The sequence below is a fragment of the Capsicum annuum genome, chromosome 11 (genome assembly GCF_002878395.1).
Source record: "Capsicum annuum cultivar UCD-10X-F1 chromosome 11, UCD10Xv1.1, whole genome shotgun sequence".
Lineage (NCBI taxonomy): Eukaryota > Viridiplantae > Streptophyta > Magnoliopsida > Solanales > Solanaceae > Capsicum > Capsicum annuum.
In genome coordinates this window covers 27,387,123-27,409,498 of record NC_061121.1, presented here as the reverse complement: position 1 = coordinate 27,409,498, position 22,376 = coordinate 27,387,123, and positions in this window count along the sequence as shown.

Genomic DNA, 22,376 nt, shown 5'->3' with positions numbered 1-22,376 from the left:
CACCAATAGGATTTGAATTTGAATTGCTGGATGTTTGTGGGCATCATCCCAACTGTGTAAATTAAAAAATGAAAGTTTGCATTTTCGAAGTGAAACTATGGGTCGGAGGTTGTGTGTGAACGACGGGATGAGTAGGGTGGGGTGGGGGCTTTATGTGTGAAGACGATTGGGGGGGAGGGCGACGACGACTGGGGTGGGTGGGTGTGAAGACGCAGGGAAGAGGGTGGGGTTTGTGAAGAAGACGACTGGGTGGGGGGTGGGAGGCTTTTTTTTTTTTTTAATTAAGAAATTATTATTAAGTAGATAATTAAATTGAAATTATTTTTTGCCACATGTTTTTTTCTAATTGGTTATTTATGCCACGTAAGTCGAGTGTGTTACACACTCTATATATATTTTGCTGATTGTGTACAAAATGTCCAATTGGATCAAAATTCGGGGGGTTTAGGGGCCTGATAGGTACAGGTCTTAGTTAAGGGGTCTAAGTGAATTTTCGAAACAAGTTTGAGGGCCTGTCGATGGCTTCGACCTTTTGAAAAAGTAACATAAAAATACACTTTAACTTATCATATTTACATAAAACTCCACCCTTACAAAGTTTCACAAAAATTTCAACTAATTATGTATCTTTGTTGGATATATCGGAAGCTAATTATTTATCTCTATATATCCAAAATCGAAAAAAATATTTTGAGAGCTAATTATGTATCTTTACAAAGGAAAAAATGTATCTTCGTTTTGGATGTATTATATATCTCGACAGATCTAAAATCGAAAAAAATGTATCGGGAGCTAATTATGTATCTTTATAAAGAAAAAAATGTATCTTTATTGAATCTATCGGGAGCCAATTATGTATCTCTATAGCCTCATAATTAGGATTTTCAAGTAATTAGGTAAAATGTCGAAATTTCCTGTTCAATTTGTCAGGATTTATGTTGGAAAAATTACAGAAACTAGCATCCTTAAGACTATAATTACAATAAATAGCAACACTTCTTCAAAATTGCAACTTATAGCAAAAGTAGCAATATTTTACCCACTTCATAGTAATAGAAAAATATGTATTTTTCAGTTGTGCATATGTATTTATGAATAATACATATATATTTGTATATGTATTTATATAGCAACATTTTACTTAAATACAAATACAATTTACTATTTTTTGTAATTATGAAACTGTTGCTATAAAAGTTATAATTAAGGCTACAGAGTTGCTATTTCTGAAATTTTTTCATTATTTAATGTGTAACGGGCTTTGGCCTTTTTCACCCTACCAATTGGATCTTGATTAACATAAATTAATTAGCCCATTTAATCTATTTGTATGCATTTATTATTTAATTAAAAATTATTTATTTTTCATTTTTTTCTAGTATAAATATTGAGCCTAAAATATTTTGTACTCTGTATAGTTGGAATGAAATATATATATATATACAAACACACTATGCACATTTCTTTTTATATGTTTTATGTCACATTTGTTCAAAATAATTTAATATATTTGACTAATTTTATATAGTACAATTTTTTTTTGAATTTGTCAACTTTTATAGATTATTTTATCGAATTGCATAGTTTGTTCTTTTAAACTATATTTTATCATTCAATATATTAATATTGATATTGTTTAGTATTTTTTTTATTGAGTATTAATTATATATTATAATATAAATAGTTCAAAGCTTACACATTTTTAAAACCTTATTTTTTGTAGAGGGATTAATTTGAAAGAATTTTTTTTTGAAACAAAATAAAACTGCAAAGTGAAAGTAAGAAAAAGGCACAATATTATTTAAGAAGACTCACAAAGCAAACTGAGAAGAAATGTTAAAAGGCATTATAAGGCAGCTCAAATTTTAGCGATTGTCCACTTTAATTTATAATGTAATTTTGATCGAATCCCCTGAACAAAAATCCTGCATGCGCCACTGTCCACAAGGTAGTATATTGTTCTCTAAGGGTGGGTAGGGAGGAAAATATTTTCTCATAAATGAAAATTGTTTTTCAAATTTTTCATGTTCAGTTGATTAAAAGGCTTCGAAAAATATTTTTTTTTGGAAACTAAATTCTTTAATTAAGAATGAAGAAAATCAGTTCTCCAATGAAAATAGCGAAAATAAGTTTTTATGCGACATTTTAAGTTCATTGTCTTTTTTCACTTATCCAACCCCCACCCTGCTCCCCACCTAAGTCAACCCTACATTATTTTATTAAATTTACATATAAATATTTTTAGAATTATATTTTATTGCTTATTTATAAAAAAATAAATAGAAATTAATTTGTTTTTCAATAAAACATTTTCTAATAGAAGAATATTTTTCTCCATACCAAACATACCCTATGTATGTTTCACGTCATCTGAAGTTATCCCCGAACGGCTACAACAATGAAACATTTAGTTAGATCAAACGTCTTTAAATCTCTATATTATATTCCAATAACGAAAAAAAATATTTTATTAAGTGATGATGAAATTAAGACGCCAAAATTTCGCCTTGGATGAAAGTCAAAACCAATAAGTGCTTTGCATACTTCACACTCTACAACTACCTTACATTATGAGTTCATTAATTTGCATTTTATGTGAAAAATGCATACTGCATTTGTTTTTTTGTTCTCATCACTCAAATATTTTCATCATTAACTTTTTAATATTGTAGTTCCTTTTTTAAAACCTGCTTTAATTTACTTTATTTGAATCGAGGGTATATTAAAAACATCCTCTGACTTATACAAAGTAAAAATAAAATTTGCATAGATACCATTCTTTTCATATTCCACTTATGAGATTATAATAAGTATGTTATTGTATCACTCAAACATCTTAGTTCTTATTAAATGTGACCTTTTTTTAAGAAATAAAAGTGTGACTTAGTTGAAAGATTAATTATACAAACAGCTAAGTTCTAATACTATAGTTAGTTGAAATATATTGTAGGATCTACTAATAACTCATTGACCATCACACTTCATGTCGTCACATGTATAATTTTTTGTCTTTTTTCAAAGAGAAAAAGGTTAGACTTTATACTATAACGGATTAAAATTGATCATTTAGGTTTACTTGCCCACCTAAGTAAATAAATATATAAAGCTAACTTTTCATTTTTATTAATAGTTGGAAGAACGAATATAAGATAATTATTAAATTTGGTATTTAACATTTGCAAATTGTCATCGCAATTTACACCGACCCCTCAATTGATTATTGATCAGTTTTGAGCATGGAGTCACGTTTATTAAAAATAGTTTTATATCTTAATGTGAAATTTTTCAATGCAAATTTGAATTTAGCAATACAGATATCAAATATTGGATGAAAAATATGCATCATTTGTTAGATGAAGAGGTATATATGTACCACTTTTTAAATGAGTGAATATCCACTTTAAATCACAAAATTAAGGAATATATTTGCCCCTTTTTCATATATTAATTTACAGAAAGTGTTAATTAGTTTTTACTAAATCAACATCTGTCAACCCACTCTGATATACTTATTTATTTTATGACAAGTCCTAGTAAATTCTAGCTAATAACATATTTTATGATTCTAATTTAATGCTATATTTAATTAATTAAATTGACTGCTTTAATTAATTCCTATAAATGCAACTAGAACCTCTTTTTATTTTGAACAACTTAAAATGTGTGACGAATTGGACAAAAAAGTCGTGCTATTGAGACTAGTTAAAGGCATTGACAAGTTAGATGTGTAATATATCCATTTTTTAGATTTAAATATATTTAACTTAATCATCATCATGCAGACAATTGAAGATTTGATTCTGATTTCATAGAGCCGGTGATGGTGTTGCTCGCATGTAGGGCCGCCCCCTACTCCTATCCCGACGCTAAGGGTTTTTTGTTTTTAGAAAAAATAACGACGTTTTGTTTGACACTTCGTATCAAACTTTTATTGCGATATGCTATGCTTTTTATCTGTCATTGCTAATAGGTTGATGGATCACATCCCTTAACACACATATTTTGGCCTTTCATGTCCATAACTCAAAATAGACAATCCAGCAAGTAGCAACCATCACTCGACTAAACATACCAATATTTAATAGATAGTTTCAATTTAATTAGCTAGGTACCTATATGCCAATGTACATGTTTATTAATTTTTTTTTTAATTAGATGGAGCCTGGAGGTAAGATAATATGTCACTGTCCTTCTTACCTTTACTTTCTGATTATCGATAATAATATAATAGATAACACGCAGTCTCACTCTCTTTTAAGTTTTAACGCTCTATAATGGATATCAATAATAATAAACAGGTAACAATCTGATTTACTCTCTTTTCACATGCAATAATTTACATTATACTAAAAGAGAGCTATAAACTCACACCTTAATTTTCCCTTAATTTTCATTCTTATATATTTTATGAATATAATGTTATGAATAGCATCAAGTAAACCAATAATACCTCTCCCAATCAACCCCTTGTACTAATCCAAAAGCAAAAAAAATTGCATACACCTCAAATTTCTCAGTGGAAGGAAGAGCACTGTTCGGGTAAAAACGTAATCCTATATGATATTTATATCACTTTAATAAATACCTAATACATGTCTTTATATAACAATCTAATCACACCGGTAAAGGAAGTAGGGGAGGGGTATATATATAAAAAGTGTTTTTAAATGCTACTATTTTAGTTTAAGTAAAATTAATCAAGTCGCAGATAGTTTAGCTAAACTAGTTTCTGCATCTGGGCAATTGAATTAGCTTTTCTTAAATGACTTATAATATAAAAGTTTTTTTGGGTGATCAACAAATAAGTATTTTATTGAGATCATTAGATTTAGCCCCCTCTGTGTATCTTTTTGTTAATTCAACACCACGTATATCCAGAGTAACAGTAAGTAACTTATTTTTTTTAAAACATACCACTTCAAATATAAAAAAAAGGTCTAGTCCTGTGATGTTTAATTGTTTATCTAATCTTATACACATACTTTTAGAGAGAGAAAGACCTCCCTCTCTCTAATTCTCCTCTTTCCTTTTGGCACCGACCCACCATGGATACAACCCTCACACCCCCTCTCCTTCCAAATCCGCCAAGTGAGAATCCACCAAACGAGATTTCGATGGCAGATGCTCCTCCCCTCATACAAGGATACTACAATCGGAAAAATCTAAGATCCGACTAAGCATGTAGGGTCCATATTTACCCCTAAAAATACCAAAGTGGATCCCGTCGAAAATCAAATTCTACTCTCGGAAGAAGAGAAGTAGCATCTATATGCCCCTTGGAGTCACTCGGTTATCATCAAACCCGTCAAATCAAAATTCAATCACCAATATCTCAAGAAGAAATTGGAGGATCTCTAAAAACCCACCGAACCCTTATGCCTCATAGATCTAGGCATGAGTTTCTTCATCGTCAAATTCTTCACCATCAAAGAGTCAATCAATAGCCCTCCACAGAGGTCCTTGGTTCAAAGGTGGATTCCACCGCGATTTAGGTCAGATTACCTCATCTACCCACCGAGTTATATGACGGAGCCATCCTCCATCGGATCGGCAAAAAGATTGGGAACCTGCTTAAAGTAGATGTGTGCACCTCGGCCACACTACGGGGTAGATACGCTAGGATCTGCATTCAAATCCCCCTGAACACCCCAGTTGCAGCCTCAATTTTCATCGATCACCACTCTTAGCCCCTCTTCTACGAGGGGGAGGGATTCTTATGTAAGAACTGTGGGCGGCTAGGGCACACCAGTGCCAACTGCTCATTCATGCCAGAGCCAAAGAAACCAGAACACTTGGAGGAAACAAGCACATCGCAGGCGGAAATGAAGATCATAGAACAAACCAATGATTGACAAACAGTCTCCTTTTCCAAAAAGAAAAAGCAGCTGACCAAAAATCATACGACACTCAGCAAAGGCACACCCGCCGTGAAGGTTAAAACCTATGACGCGGTGACAAGTAAGTTTGTTAACCTCAGGGCGCCAGAGTCTTCGCCAGAAAGATCTCTTCTTTCCACTCCTTATGGGCCTATTATGGGTGAGCTAGCCCAAGGGGAAGCTCCTACGTCCATAAGGGACAAAAAAATATTTAGGGCCAAGAATTGGCCAAAAAAATCCCAGGCCCATGAGAATCCTATTGAGGTCCTTGGCCCAAATAGGACTACGCCTGTTAAGGGGCCCCAATTTTCTTCCTTTCATGGGCCACCTCTTCAGGACCAATTGTCTTCCAAAGGACCTGACCCATTCTCTCTAAAGTCCCAAAATTTTATTACTCTCAACATTCCCACTCCGAAGAAAAAGAAAAAGAAAGAGGCCTCTCATTGTTGTACCCCCTCTAGACACCTGGACATAGGCAATGATGAGCCTATAGTCCTGCTCCACTTTCCGCAGTGATTTGATGGGAACTACCCAAAGTGCAGACAAAACATTTAATGCTGGTGGTGTTTTCGAAGGAGAAACCTCTTAGCTCCCATCCCTCATACCCCATCTCTATATACCCTGAGGGAATTATGTTTGACTCTCCTCAGGATACCTACCATGGACTTCCCAAACTCAATTACAACCACCATCTCAACAGCTCCTCTGACTCCAGACCATCAACCAATATCCTAGTTGGAAATTTATCTATCTAACCAGACAGTTCCCCTACACCTAGATTGGGAAGGTAGACAAATCACCATCCTAATTCAGGACCCGCATACTTAGCACTTCTAGCCATGAAAAGTCTGAACCATGGATTGCAAACGTTTGGGACAAATGTATGGATAGCTGCCCTATTCCAGGTGATCAACTCCCCATTATAGGAGGAGCTGACAACAGATTCATTGTCCAGTCTACTGAACTACTTAAGCCTCAACCTCTCTTTTTTTCCACTTCCCAACCCAACATTGATACTCCAGGGACCAGTTTTTGTGACCCCCAATGGGAGAAACCTTGCCTCCCCCAGCCAGGTCCAGATCCCTTGCCAGACTGTAACCTCTCTTCACCTAACTCTAGAGAGGGTGGAGAGACTAAATACACTAGAAGCTCTAAGAGCAAGAAACAGAGACATAGGGGAATTTCTCTCACAGCTCAGGGTCCCAATAACAGAGGTACTCAACCTAGGAGATCCTCTAAAGCTAGAGTTCACAGAGTCTGTCCAAGAGATTGTGATCATCTTGATTCCGATAGGGTTAGAACACCTAGGTATAAGAGTAAATTTGTCAAACCATATAATATAAGGGAGCCTCAAGGTCATACTAACTCCTCTCAATAGAAAGAGAATGGTTTTCCTCTTATCAATCCCCTCCTTTTCAATGAAAAAAGGGTAAGGGGATTACATTGAAACCCCTCCACTCACCCCAATCCAAGATAAAGAACTACATAGTATGGAATTCTAGGGTAGCAAAGAATGCTGAGTTCAGGAAACACTATAAAGCCATGATCAGCATTCACAAGCCATGCATTCTAGCTCTGCTGGAGACCAAAATGGTTAACCACCAAGACCTTTGTGAGGAATTGAGATGCAACTGCTTCATCCAATCTAAAGCTTCTGTGAACTCTAGGGGCCTGGTTATCATGTGAAGGGATGATTCTATTTTCATTACTTCTGTTTCCACCTCTTCTCAAGCCATCCATGCTAAAGTCAAGGTTAGCTCCCCCTTCCTCTTGGTTTATTAGTATTGTTTATGCTAGTATTGATTTCCAAACTAGAATTGACCTCTGGGATCAGCTCTCTTACTTCTATGATAATCTCATCTCCCGTGAGGGGATGAGTTGGCTGGTTGGAGGTGATTTCAATGAGATTCTCATAGTTGGTGAAAAATTTGGTGGCTCTAGGATCAACCCTTACAGGTCCAATCTCTTTTGGAACTACATTAACCACTGCAATCTCATAGAGTTAGGCTTCAGGGATAGCTAATAAACCTGGTCTAACATGAGGTATAGGAATAGGAAAGGCCTCATCCTGGAGAGATTGGATAGATACCTTGCTAATAATCTCTAGATTCATCTGTTTCCAGAAGCCTCTGTTACCCTCCTTCCTAGAACCCATTCTGATCACTTCCCCTCCTTAATCTAGGTTCCTCCTTGGAGAATCAAATTAAACTCTCCAGGGTTGAAACCATGTGACTCATCCATTATGATTTTCCTAATTTGATCAAATACTCCTTCCTAAACTATCTCTGTATTACCACAACCACCTCTGATTTTGAGGAGAAGGCCAGGGAATGGAATAGGAACACCTTTGGAAATATCTCCCACAAGAAGAAACACTTTCTTGCAAAGTTATTTGGCATACAGAAATCCCCCAACTACCCCACTAGCCACTTCCACAAGCTTGAAAACACCCTCCTTACAGAGTTCAGTCACATTCTTACTTTGGAGAATAAATTCTGGATACTAAAGTCCAGAATATCATGGCTTCTAGAAGAGGATACTAATACCGAATTCTTCCACACCTCCACCCTCAATAGGAAAAGGAGGAACAAAATTAACTCTCTCTTAGATGATAATGGGACATGGCATTACCAGCAAAAGGATATTGCCATTACCATCTCCAACTTCTATGCCAACCTTTAATCCACTGAACATATCTTAGGATATCTTACCACCTAGAAAAATCCCTCTACTAAGGGATCCATAAGCTAGTCTTATCATGACATTCTTCAAGTTGTCCCCTCTCTTGAAGAGATTAAAAGGGTTGTCTTCTCCTTCAAGCCCAATAAAGCTCCTGGGCTGGATGGCATGCACCTTTTCTTATACTAAAAGTTTTGGGATATCCTTGGCCCCTCTTGTCAAATTCTGTCAGGATACCTTCACTAATTATTCCTTGGACCCTAAGGTCAACTCCACCTACCTATGTCTCATCCCTAAATACAGAAATGCCACTACCTTAAAAAATTTTAGACTTATAGGCCTCTGCAATACCCAATACAAAGTAATCACCAAGATTATAGCCACCAGGCTAACGCCCTTGATGGCTAACATCATTGGTGAAAACCAAGCTAGCTTTATGGATAGAAGGAGAGCCTATGACAATGCCATTATTGTCCAGGAATATATTAGTTATTTCTCCAAAATAAAGGGCAAGAAGGCTAATATGATCCTTAAAATAGACCTTGAGAAAGCTTTTGATAGAATCGAATGATCTTTTATCAGGCAAGATCTCTCCTTTTTCAACTTTCGCACACACCTTAGAAACCTTATCCTATCTTGTATCTCAACCTCATTCATCTCTATTCTTGTTAATAAGAGTAAAACTACCCCTTTCAATCCTTCCAGGGGCATCAGGCAAGGTGATCCCATGTCACCCTACCTCTTCATTCTATGTATGGAACTCCTTTCAAGGAGAATCAACTTTGAAGTTGACACCCTTCAATGAACCCCCGTTTCCATCTCCAAGAAGGGTCCTCACATCTCTCCCCTCTTCTTTGTTGATGACTTGACCTTTTTTGCAAGAGATGACTCTAAGAACTGTCATATCATTAATAAGATCCTTCAAAGTTTCAGCTCCCACTCTAGGAAAAGAGTTAACCATGCTAAATCTAAGGTTATCTTCTTAAATAACTGTGACCTTGAGCATTAAAATAATCTCTCCTCAATCCTGGGCATCCATCACTTTAATTCCTTTGGCAAATACCTAGGGTTCCCTATCTTCCATAAGAAACCTGAGAAAGGGGACTTCCAATTCATCATTGACAACCTGAATAGTAAGTTAGCAGGGTGGAAAACTAAATTCTTGAACATGGCTGGCAGGACTACCCTTGCTCAATCTTCCTTAGCCAACATGCCCAACCATATCATGCAATACATCCACCTCCCTAGCACCTCTCACAGCCTTATTGACAGAGCCCAAAGAAACTTCATTTGGGGCTCTACTGATGCAAATAAAAAAATACATATGGCTAAATGGGACACCCTCACCCTACCTAAGAAGGATGAGGGGCTTGGCATGCATTCGGCTACAATCAAGAATGACTCCTTGATTTGCAGCCTGAGTTGGAGGATGTATTCCAACCCTAATTCCCTTTGGGCCAACACCCTCCTCTCCAAATATGACAAAAAAAACAAGAGTGATCTTAAAGTTTCCAGGACTTGGAACAACATCCACAGATGCTGGAATCAATGTAAGGATGTTGTCAATTGGGCTATTAAAAATGGAGATAACGTCAGAGCTTGGGATGATAGATGAATCTCTAGGATGCCCCCTATCCTCTATTATTCACGACCCAAACACTCACAACCATGATAACATCATGGTGAAATATATCTGGAGGGATGGAAAATGGGACTTTACCCATCTACCTTTTGTAATTCCCCCAAGTATTACCTCTAATCTTCAAAGTACCTTCCTCCCCAGCAACCATCTGAATCAGAACACTTTACTTTGAAGACTAAGGAGTAATGGTATGTTTTCTTGCAAGAGTGCTTACCACTATCTATAAAACCTTAAGGTAAATCCCCAAAGAACCCTCAGCTCTTCTAAATGGATATGGCAGCTCAAAACCCCTAATAAAATCAAAACCTTTCTTTGGCTCCCGCATTATAACAACCTTTCCACCAGAGCCAACCTTTCCAAAAAGGGACTAAACATCCATAACATTTGTCGTAGCTACAACAGTACCCCTGAATATCAGCAACACACCTTCTTGGGTGTATCTTGGCCAAGTTTTTTTGGCACAGGCTTATCCTTAATTACAGTGGAGGTACCCATATTTAATTAGCCTTGTTTGACACCAGTAACTGGTCTAATACTTGGAGAATCTTATAGAATGAATGGTATGATAATAACACTCTATGGGGCACTCTTCTCCCCTTCTACTTATGGCATCTCTGAAAAACCAGAAACAACAATAACTTTCACAACACAAACTCCTAGTCAAGCTTTAGAATTCCTCATGCTGAAGTAGTGGAATACCACCACCTGGGTAACTTCATTGACACCCATCTCAGGGCCAACATCTCCATCAAATGGATACCCCCTGCTACTGACCACTTTAAACTTAACACTGATGGGTCTTACCTTGACAACCTTGGTAAAGGTGGGATAGAAGGAGTCATTAGGAATTGCGAGGTGATTGGGTCATTGGGTTGAGCAAAAGCTTCACCCATGCCACACTACTAAAAAAGCTATAAAAAGAGACCTAAAATAAGAGACATCAAAAGTAGGTCGCAAATAAGAGACCTCATGAGGTCGCTTATTCCCTCAATTTTTTTTAATTTATTTTAAAATAGAGAGACCTCACAAGTCGATAAATAATAACAAAAATTATGCGGGAATGAAAATAAAATGCGAAAAAAGTTAACGCCAAATTATCAATAAAATTTTATACATTACGACCTCATGAGGTCGCTATTATTTTACTAAAATAATATTTATTATTAAAAATAATTATTTATAATTATTTTATGAAGTAAAATAATATTTATTTACTTTTTAAAGTATATATTTTAATAATTGAAAAGCAGAAAAATGCAAAGAGCAGTATATTTTTATACTTACAAAGCAGAAAAACGCAGAGCAGTAGCTCCCTCTCTAAAATCCAAAACTCTCTCAAAACTCTTCTCTCTCAAAGTCAGAACTTTCTCAAATCCATATCCATCTCTTCCATGTAAGTTTGCAAATTTTAATTTTTTTCTTATTTATGTATAGAATAGAATGAAATATATGGGTCTCCTTTAATTTTCTCAAAATGTGAAGATTGTTATGAATAATTGGGGATTTTGTTGTTTTGAACTGTGTTTCTATAATTTTTGTCTTTCTTGATTTTATTTTAGAACTGTGTTTCAGATTTATGCTTTTCAATCGAATAGTTGAGGGTTATCCAATTTCAGAACTTATTTTTTGATTTTTTACTGTTCTTATTGATTTCATAATTCCCACCTGGTGGGAATATACTGGGTATGTTGTTGTTGTCACGGCTATTGATTTTAGACCTATTTCTTAATACGCTTTTGATTTTCTATAGTGCCATGTTACTAATGATGGATTATGATTAGATTGAATGAAATTGAAAAAGTTTGGGGTGAAATGATAAGAGCTATACTCCAAAATAGAACCCTTCTTATGCATTCATTTGCACTATATTAGCCATTTTTGTGTGTATCAGATTCAAATATATCATACTAGAATTTCTACTGTCAAAGTGATGTCAATTATGAATACATGTTTGATAAACTTTTACTCAATGAAACTAAGTTGCAGTGCCTAACTAGGAGCCTTTGGGACCATCCCTTTCTATTTAATGAAAATTTATTTTAAGTGCCTAAAGTCCCCTTTTCATAGAAATAGAGGTAAGAGTGTGTGTGTCACCAAATGCCCATCTATTTCTCTCTATGTATAACTACTTTGTTCTATTATTCATCAACACTATTGCTAGGAATTCTGGGGATATTATTATGTTGTCACCTAAAATTTAGGATTTTAAACTTTAGATTCAAGGGAATAATGTAATTTGGGAAGATTCTCTTATAATTTTTTGTCTCTTTGATATTAGACAGTGTCTTTGCAATAGGAATAGATGAATCAAAGTATCTTGATGCTTGTCTGCCTAGACAAAAGTCTCTACTTCGACTAATATTGCATTTTATCCATCAGTGAACTTATTCAAAATGTATGACTTTCTTTAATGATGATGTTGTATATTTATTGTATTGGTGTGGGATGGGGAAAATGAAAGCTTGCAACCGGGGTTCTGTGAGATTAGAATGTGCCGCCAAGACTTAAAGGTAGTTTTATAGAGTGTTGATTAGACTGACATTGTTATACTGAAACCAGAAAAAATAAGAACTTTAGTACTTGATAAAATACTTTGTCTTAGATTACTTGTTTAATTTACTTTATACGTCCTTAATAAATTATAAACAAGAGAAGTAGTTTTACTACTTTATTCATTGTCTCATTTTAATTACTATATATAATTATGTGTATTATGATATTATCTATCAATAAAATTTATTTGTGGTATTTATTTTTTGTGTTTATTTAGTTTTGTGTTTTTTTTCCTTATAAATCTTACATTGCAAAATACAATAAGTTTTTTCTTTTAATGAGCTCGTCACATTTAATTACGCAAATTCTTGATTTGTTATAAAGTTTTCTTTCTTAATTTAGAGTTTAACAATTTTAATTATGTGATTTTTTATAGATGGATTGTAGTTGGATGTATAATATGACTAATGTTAGTCGTATGGGGTTGATGCGTGAATTTATAGCCGGTGTCAATGATTTTGTGGACTATGCAATAACACTGAAACCTTTTCAACTGGATGGCTTGGTTAAGTGTCCTTGTAGTAAATGTAAATGTAGAAATCATGAAAAATCTGATATTGTTAAGTTTCATCTCTATCGAAATGGGTTTAAAGAAGATTATACAGTGTGGACTAGTCATGGAGAAGTTGATAATAGTTTTGTCAGATCTCAACACTACGTTGCTGGTGAAAGTTGTGGGGAGGTGAAACCTGATGTCCAAAATTATAGAATGCACGACATGATTCGAGATGCGTATGGGATGCATTCTGATTTTGAATCTGGTGAGCATGTTGAAGAAGCTCCCAATGATGAATTTAAATATTTCTTTGAATAGTTGAAAGTTGGTAGTCGACCTCTATACGAGGAAAGTTCACACTCTCAATTGTGTATTGTTGTAAGGTTATTAAGTATCAAATCAGATTAGAATGTTCCTCAGGGGGCAATGGATGTTGTGATTGACCTTATGCATGAATTAATTGATCCGAATCTAGACATACTTGATAATTTCTACAAGGCAAAGAGGTTGGTGTTAAAGTTAAGAATGTCATCGATGAGAATCGATTGTTGTGAAAATGACTGCATGTTATACTACAATGATGATATTAATCTAGAATCTTGTAAGTTTTGTCAAAGAGCTCATTTTAAAAAAGTTTCTAGTGGGAAGAAAGTTGTTGTGAAGGCGAAGCATTACTTACCTCTTATACCAAGGCTAAAGAGGTTATATGCATCAAATAGGTCAGCTCCTCACATGAGATAGCATCATGAAAATAGAAGACCACCTGGTATTATGTGTTATCCATCCGATGGAGAGGACTGGAAGTATTTTGATAGAAAATATCCAGAGTTTGCTGCCGAACCACGGAACATTAGGTTGGATTTATGTTCGGATGGATTCACTCCATACTCTGTTTCTACTGCACCATATTCTTGTTGGCCTGTATATTTGACACCATATAATCTTTCATCTGAGATGTGCATGACCCGTCCTTACATATTTCTGAATTGTATTATTCCTGGCCCGCGTAATCTAAAAATCATGATTGATGTATACTTGCAAACTTTGATTGATGAGTTGAATCAATTGTGGATTGAAGGTGTTGAAATATTTGATGTGTCGCTTAAGCAAAATTTTAATTTGCGGGCTGTCTTAATTTGGACTATTAGTGATTTTTCTACTTACGGAATGTTGTCCGGGTGGATGATAGCTGGCAAATTGGCCTGTCCTTACTATATGGAAAATACTAAATCATTCACTTTGAAACATGGCAAAAAAAATTGCTAGTTTAATTGTCACCGTCGGTTTTTGCCCATGAATCATGAGTTTAGAAATACGAAAAATACATTTAGAAAGAATACAGTTGGTCGAGACTGTCCACCTCCAATCTATATGGGAGAACAAGTTTGGGAGAAGGTTCAACACTTTTCAAAGGTTACAGAAGAACAACCGTACAAATTTGATGGGTATGGTGTTGCACATAATTGGACAAAACAAAGTATATTTTGAGAATTATTATATTGGAAGGATCATCTTCTTCGACATAATCTTGATCCCATGCATACTGAAAAAAATTACTTTGATAATTTATTTAACACAGTAACGAATGTCAATGGCAAGACAAAAGACAATGTTAAAGTTAAAATGGACTTACTAGAATATTGTAGGCAAAAAGAGGTCTTCAAGCCTAAGGCTAGCTATTAATTTACAATGGACCAAAAACGTAAGATATGTGAATGGGTTGAGTAGTTGAAAATGCCTGCTGGTCATGCTTCAAATTTGGGGAAGCGTGTTGATTAGAGAACGAAAAGTTATTTGGCATGAAAATTCATGATTGTCATGTTTTCATGGAAACATTACTCCCCATAGAATTTAGTAGCTTGCCTGAAAGAATCTGGAAACCCATGACTGAAATTAGTTTGTTTTTCAAAGACTTGTGTTCCAGCACATTGACAGAAGATAACCTAATTCGGATGGAAAAAATGTTCCTATAATTATGAATAAGCTAGAGAAGGTTCTTCCACCTGGATTTTGGGATGTGATGGACCATCTTTCTGTGCATCTTGTGCATGAAGCTCGTCTTGGAGATCCGGTTCAATATCGATGGATGTATCCATTTGAGAGGTAACTAATGTAAATCTTAATATATTCCTCTCCATTAATTTTTTTTTTAATTTTCATAATATAATATTATATAGGACTATTGGAAAGAGTAAACGGAGTATCAAGCAAGAATATAGAATTGAAGGCTCAATGAGTGAAGCATATCTTGCTAAGAAAACGACCAATTTCTGTTCGTATTACTTTGCAAGTGATGTTCCATGTTCACGAAATAGGCCCAATCGTGTTATCAATTTTCAATCAACCCGGCGAAGGTTCAAAAAATCGTACACGGAGGCGTTTTAGTTCAATGGAGTTTAAGTCTACATCAATACATGTCTTGTTGAATTGCCCTCAAGTTAAACTATTTCTTGAGTAAGTTGTTATTATTTTGCATTACATATTCAATTACAAGACAAAGCGATTGACTTAATTTTCATCCTCTTTGACAGCTACTTTGTGCAGTTGTATGACAATGATAAAATGTTTGACTATTTTTTAACATGGTTTAAAGATTATGTGAGTGTTGCAATTTTTCCATAATGTTATAATTATTAAAAAGTCCACATTTTATTAATGCTAATTTTTTACTCTCGATTATTTTTAGGCTTATGATACAAGAAATGGTCAATTTGATCAATTTTTGAAGGATTTATCTTGGGGACCCATTAAGGTATATTCTATGGAAAAGTATACAATGAATGGTTTTAAATTCAATACCGAAGAATGCTCCAAACATAAAAAAAAACTAATAATAGCGGAGTTTGGGTAAAAGGTAGATCAAAATGGTATTGATTATTATGGGGTACTTAAGGAGATTTTAGAAATGGAGTATTCTGGTTGGCCAGAAAAAAGAATTATATTGTTTAGATGCAAATGGTTCGACCTTACCCCAAATAGAGGAATGAGGGAAATCAAACAATATAATATCATCGAAGTAAGGCACACAAGGGAGTATGGGGTGTACGATCCTTTCATCATTGCACATAATGCTAAGCAAGTATATTATGCTCCTTATCCCTTGCGTCCAGATAAATCGGATTGGTGGGCGGTAATCAAAATCAAGTTTGTGGATCGAGTGGAAGTTGAAAATGTATTAGATGTTGCATACCATGTTGACTTAGAAGATAATTTAGCATCCTGAACACATATTGGAAGAGGTTGATATAGAAGAAGTAGAACTAGCAGCAAATGAAGAGGTGGATAATCAAATGATGAAAATGTAACAGTTGATGAGAAAGATTAGTTAGAAGTGGAAAGAGGGTCAGAAGAGGAAAAATGGTCAGAAGAGGAAGAATGGTCAGAAGAAGAAGGAGGGTCAGAAGAAGAGGATGACGACGACAAGGAATGATAAATTGAAATAATACATCTGCATTTTTTTGTCTCTTTGTTTGATTTAGTTTATTATTTTTTTCCCTAATTTGATCAATGTAGTTTTTGTTTACTCTATTACTATTTGTAGCTGAGAATTATTGATTTGATTTAATGTTATTCTTATTTAAAAGTTTTGTTTGGAGTTCTTGAAGTAAAACTTGCTTCTTTAAATCTCTGATTGGTATGTTTCTCAAAATATATTGGTGTGTGTACGTCTGACTGCGCATTGATAGTTGTTCAAGTTTATTAATTTATTTCATTGATGTTACATGTGTTACACCATACGTATGTCATAGGTTTGGTTTTCCTCGCATACAGTTATATGGTAAAAATGTGTACATTTATGGTGTCTCTAAACTATGGTTTACTTGAAGTTATTATATGAAATTTGTGTAGATGGCAGGCGGCGATAAGGATAAGGGTACTGCTAATGCTCCTAAAAAGAAATTAAAGAAGGCTAGTATAATTAATAGGCGATTGACAGGTATACATATAAGATCAGACTCCACACCATCTCATCCGTCATAAGGTGCACCACCAGTATATACTCTACAGCCCCCACATACGCCTACGATGAGGCCCACATCAGTTCACGTTACCTCATATGCATACAACCAATTGCCCCGCGTGATGCAGCAGCAAACATCTAGTGCCTCACATACAATTACTCTTAACCCTGGCAACTTACAACTTTCATCAGTATCTACTTCACATATTGGGATATCAAGTCTTCCGCTTCGAGGCAACATCTCTGAACCTGAAATTCCTACCATATACCAGTCTATTACACATGGCCAGGTTTATCCACAAGCTGATATGAGGGACATGCGCAACAGACTCATCATAGAGCCTGACGACTATGGGTATGGTTTTTACAAAATGTATTTAGTTTATGAATATCTCATAATTGTTTAAGCTTTAACCTATAAATGTTTAAATTTTAGAATACAGTTTTAATCTGGATGTTGCTGTGAGGATCCTTTCTTAAATCATTCAAGATCTTTATAGGGATGCTGTCACGAGTTGGGGTAAGATGCCAGACAATCTCAGGAACCAGATTCTTTTGGAATTCAGGGTATATTCATTTCCATGCTTTTCTTTTCCTTACTGATTTATCAAATAAATTTAAAAACAAAAGAAATTTATAGTGTGCAACTTCTTGTTACCTCCTCCATTCTGTGTCTAGTATATCATCTCCTTCTCGTTACCTTCTTTCTATGTTATCTCACCTGGCAGGAATAAGGCTGCTAAAAGACATTGTTTTGCTGTGTGCCAGGATTACGTCTTTATTTGGGTATGCTTACCTGTCTATTAATATAGTATGCCCTTTCTAATTTGTATTGACTATTAGTAATAATCTATGGCCTAACTGTTGTACTATTGTTATCGTTTATCTGGAAGAATGTAACTTTTTGTCTATGAAAAAGAAAACAACTTCGTCTTTTCTCTGTAATATTAGTTATTATGTAATTTGGGGTTCAAAATTTGAAATTGTTGTCTTAAGACAAATATATACAGATTGATATATATTGCAAAGTGCATATTTTTGCTCCACTAGCATTAGCAATACATGAGAAGAACAACCTGGACAAGACAATATATAGTGGTATATGATAAACGTGGAACAAAACAAGTTTTCAGTATTGCATCACTTGTTCCTTTAATCATCTTGCTGTAATTTCTTCTTATATCATCTAAAGGACTGCTGAATTTCTTCCAGTGTTTTTTCTTTGGTTTCTGGAACCTAAAGCCTCACAAAAACCATCATAAAATCTGAGACCAGTGCATAGATAGCAAATGTTCCTGCCAAATTTACAGTCTCTCCACCTCTGTCTCCTGCACCACCACTTCTTCCTCCACTTCCTCTTTTGTCGTTGATGTCTGCGTGTCCTTTAACTCCAGTACTCGGCTAGTTCCCATCCACTATTGTTCCCAAAAACAAACTCCCTGTATAGCTAGTACTTCCCCAACTCGAAAGCCTTTGCAATGAAGTTTGCCTCTCGAACTGCTTACTGTAATTGCTTCCGCTACTTGATAACCTCTGCAATGAAGCTTTTCGATCAAATGTTCTCTCCTGTTTCTGATTTGGTGGTACCATGTGGTAGTCAACTAGCTCATGTATAGGTACAGCTTCAGGAGGAACAAGTAGCAAAAGTTTATTTTCATCAGTTGTATCTGTATTGCAGTCCAATTTAATCTTCACATCATTCTGTATTGATTTCTCTTTCTTATTTTTCTCAGCCAACCAGTTCACAAAAGCTGCCAATTGTTTCTTGTGAATCTTATTGTTATTAGTCTCTTTAACATAATCACTTATGAGTAGTTGTTTCGATGTCACATCGAATTCACTTTCCTTTGAAGAAGATTTTTGTTTTTCAACGTCACTACTACTAATCTTTTTCTCGTGATCATTAACAAATTTGCAGATGCATCGAATTCATGGTTAGGAAATTATCAAATACTTCGATAATTGTCAATAGTATTAACAATCTGCAGTGTGCAATCTTGTGAGAAGAAACTAAGGGACGATGATAATTACGAATATAGAATCCTATTAATGCCATGATCTTACCCCTTTCCATCAATGTACTCGATAATTTGACCACTAGAAATCTGATTGTGTGGTTTGGGATTATTTGATAGCTTTGTTAAGTCTAATAACTTAAATCTCATCTGTTTTTTTTTTCATAAGTTTGAATCAACTTATTCTTGCTTTATTTAATCTGAGGGTCTATTGGGAACAATATCTCTATGTCAATGAGGTAGGGGTAATTTGTTTAAGTTTGTCTTGTCATTACAGATAAAGTGTTTCATTAGTAAATTAATTCATCTTAGTTTATCTTGTCATTACAGAGAAAGTATTTTTGGCGTCCAGAACATGAAGCCCAGATTGAATCAAACTTTAAGTTAAAAACTGGGTGCATACTTACTGGCTTACTATCAAAAGCTCGGGAAAAAATAAGAGGCCTAGGTGGATTCTACCTGAAAATTGGAAAAAGTTAGTTGACCATTGGGAGACAGATTCGAGGTTCAAGCAGATGCGTGAGATTGGCAAGAAAGCTAGAGCATCTCTTAAGGGTGGTTCTTTACGCACAAATGGAGCTCAGAGTCAAGGAAATGTAAGGATAAAACTGGTAGGTCATTCATGTGATTTTGGTAATTTTTATTGAATTGTGACTGATTAGTGATACCTTATCCTCGGACAATCGATTATTCTGGACAACAGGTTCTTAATTGCTACTTTTCGATTCCCTGATGTTGGTCTTTGAATTGGACTTACATTTTCTTTGCCTTAGCTGTTGGTGCAAGTATTTAGAACTATAAATATGGATCTACATGCTTGATGGTTATATTTGGATTTCTAGCTTCCTACTGGAAGTTTGTTGTTCTTTTGGTTAATAGGTTTTGAATTGCTTTTTTAGGAGAACTTTCTGTTGGATAGTTGAATAGAGTTAGAATGTTATGTCATTAGAGTACATCTCTTTCCTGGAAGTTTGTTAATCCTTGTTTAGTTATGGTAAATTAGAGTAATACCAGTATATTGTCTCTTCCAAAACAAGTGAGAAGAGTTCATTACCCTGGAAAAATTAGTTAACATAACAATGCTTGTAATCTATCCAATGCCAGCCAATTTTACATTAATAGCAACTAGCAATTTTCTTCTTGTTGTTGTTTCTTGTCTTTTTTTTACTTTTCTTCCTACCCTCTTCAACTCCTTTTTTAAAATCCTATTCTTTTTCTTTCAGTTCTTGAAGTAAAAGCCAAAAAAAAAAGACAAAAACAAAAATAAGAACATACATAAAAACTAAGTGTAAAGTTGGGAGTTTTGGTAGTTGTCAGCATGGTGGGGTATGTTAAAATTTGAGGTTATTGGTGTATGGAAACTTCAGATTTGATATAAAAAGAAAGGAAAATAAATATAGAGAAGAAGAACAAGTGTTGTAGTTGACTTCAACAAGTGAAAGTAAAAGTGATAAACTAGTTAGTTTTAAGGTTTGAAGGAAAATTCTTCTAGGCTTACCTTTTCTTAGGATATTGTGTGTCTTTTGGTTAAACGGGTTACTGCTGTAATCATTTTGAACCAGTCCTTTTCTCCCATTTGATCTGCATTTAATAGAAATAATTTTTGTTTATACCACAAGAACAAAAATTTCATTATTAAGTTATCTGCAGTAACCAAGGATTGGTAATACCTATATGCACAGAGATGACTCGTGCATGAAAAGGATCATCCACATTTGTTTCCCATTCTTTTGGCAACCTCGTGCCTCTTCTTGGCATCACCAATTGCCTTCTTTTATTTACCTCATCACGATTGTTCATATGAATTGCTAGGTCTCGTAAGACATCATGTTGAGACACCAATATCTCATAGTAACTTATATACATGTCTCCAACTCTGCCACACGAACAAAACATTGATTTTTTCCTTAAAGAAAATCATATTCTAACAAAAATTAAAAGGTTGTTCGAGGATATTTGAATCCACCGCTTACCGTGCATCTTTGACTAGATTTAGGAGATTTTTGTCTAAAAGGTCAACAAGAATGTGAAAAGCCTCTTCCTCATATAATGTCATGTAGCTTCACCCACATGTTAATTAGAACATCAAGAGGAATCCTTTTGTCTTCTGGGAAAGCACCCAAGTCCAGGAAACACTCTCTCGCCTTCTCAGACAAACAGTTGATACTCAATTTCATTCGCTCAAGCAACTACAGTTCATGAGACTCGCAGACAGGTTGACTTCATGATAATCTGTTTTTTGTGCTTGTCCAGAACATCTCAAGCTTTCCTTTTAATAAAGATTCAATGACCTTAAGAGCCAAAGGAAGCCCTTCACATTCATCCACAACCTAAAAGTCCTAGTAGTAATGCTCGTAGGACAAACTCTACTTGCCACTCATCACTTAGAGAACTACAGGTCTTTTTTTCTCTGTGTTGCTTTACTTACTTCTTTACTTTAGATAGACTAAAATTTTTCTGTCTATGGGGAATTTAGTTGCAGTCCTTGAATTCTTATTTTTCTTGGTATTTATTAAAAGAAAAAAGTTGCACTTGAGTCTGGGGTCTTTTGAAAATAGCCTATCTACCTCCATGAGGTAGTGTTAAGGTCTGCCATCTGCATACACTTTACCCTCCCTAGACACGATTTCATTGTTGTTGTTGGTTCTTATTAAAAAGGATATTTTGATTTCTTAGTTTTGTTCTCTTCATTTCCCTTTGCTTTTGTTCTCTTGGTTCTTGAATTTTGATTTTCTTGGTAATTATGAAAAGGGTAGTTGTTGAAGCAATAGACTTAACAGACTAATAACTGGGTTGCTCAGATTTATTAGTTTGTAAGTAACAACTTTGTTTGTTGGTTCCCCTCCATTCTGTTAAAACAACAGACATAATTAGAGATTAATGACATAGTTAGGGAGTTTTCTAGTCAGTTTGTGCCTTTTGAGCTGGTACGAATATTGTTTTGTTTCTTTTTGAAAAATGAAATCTAAGATGACTACCGTAATCATTATTTCATAGCAATTAAAATTAAATTAATTTTGTTTGCAGGAAAAGGAACTTGGGAGGCCAATAACTCAGGCTGAGGCATTCAAGACTACACACACAAGGAAGAAGAAAATTTCTGAAGATCCTGATGTTTGGGTTGAGCCACGAGCTCAACTGACCTATGTAAGCT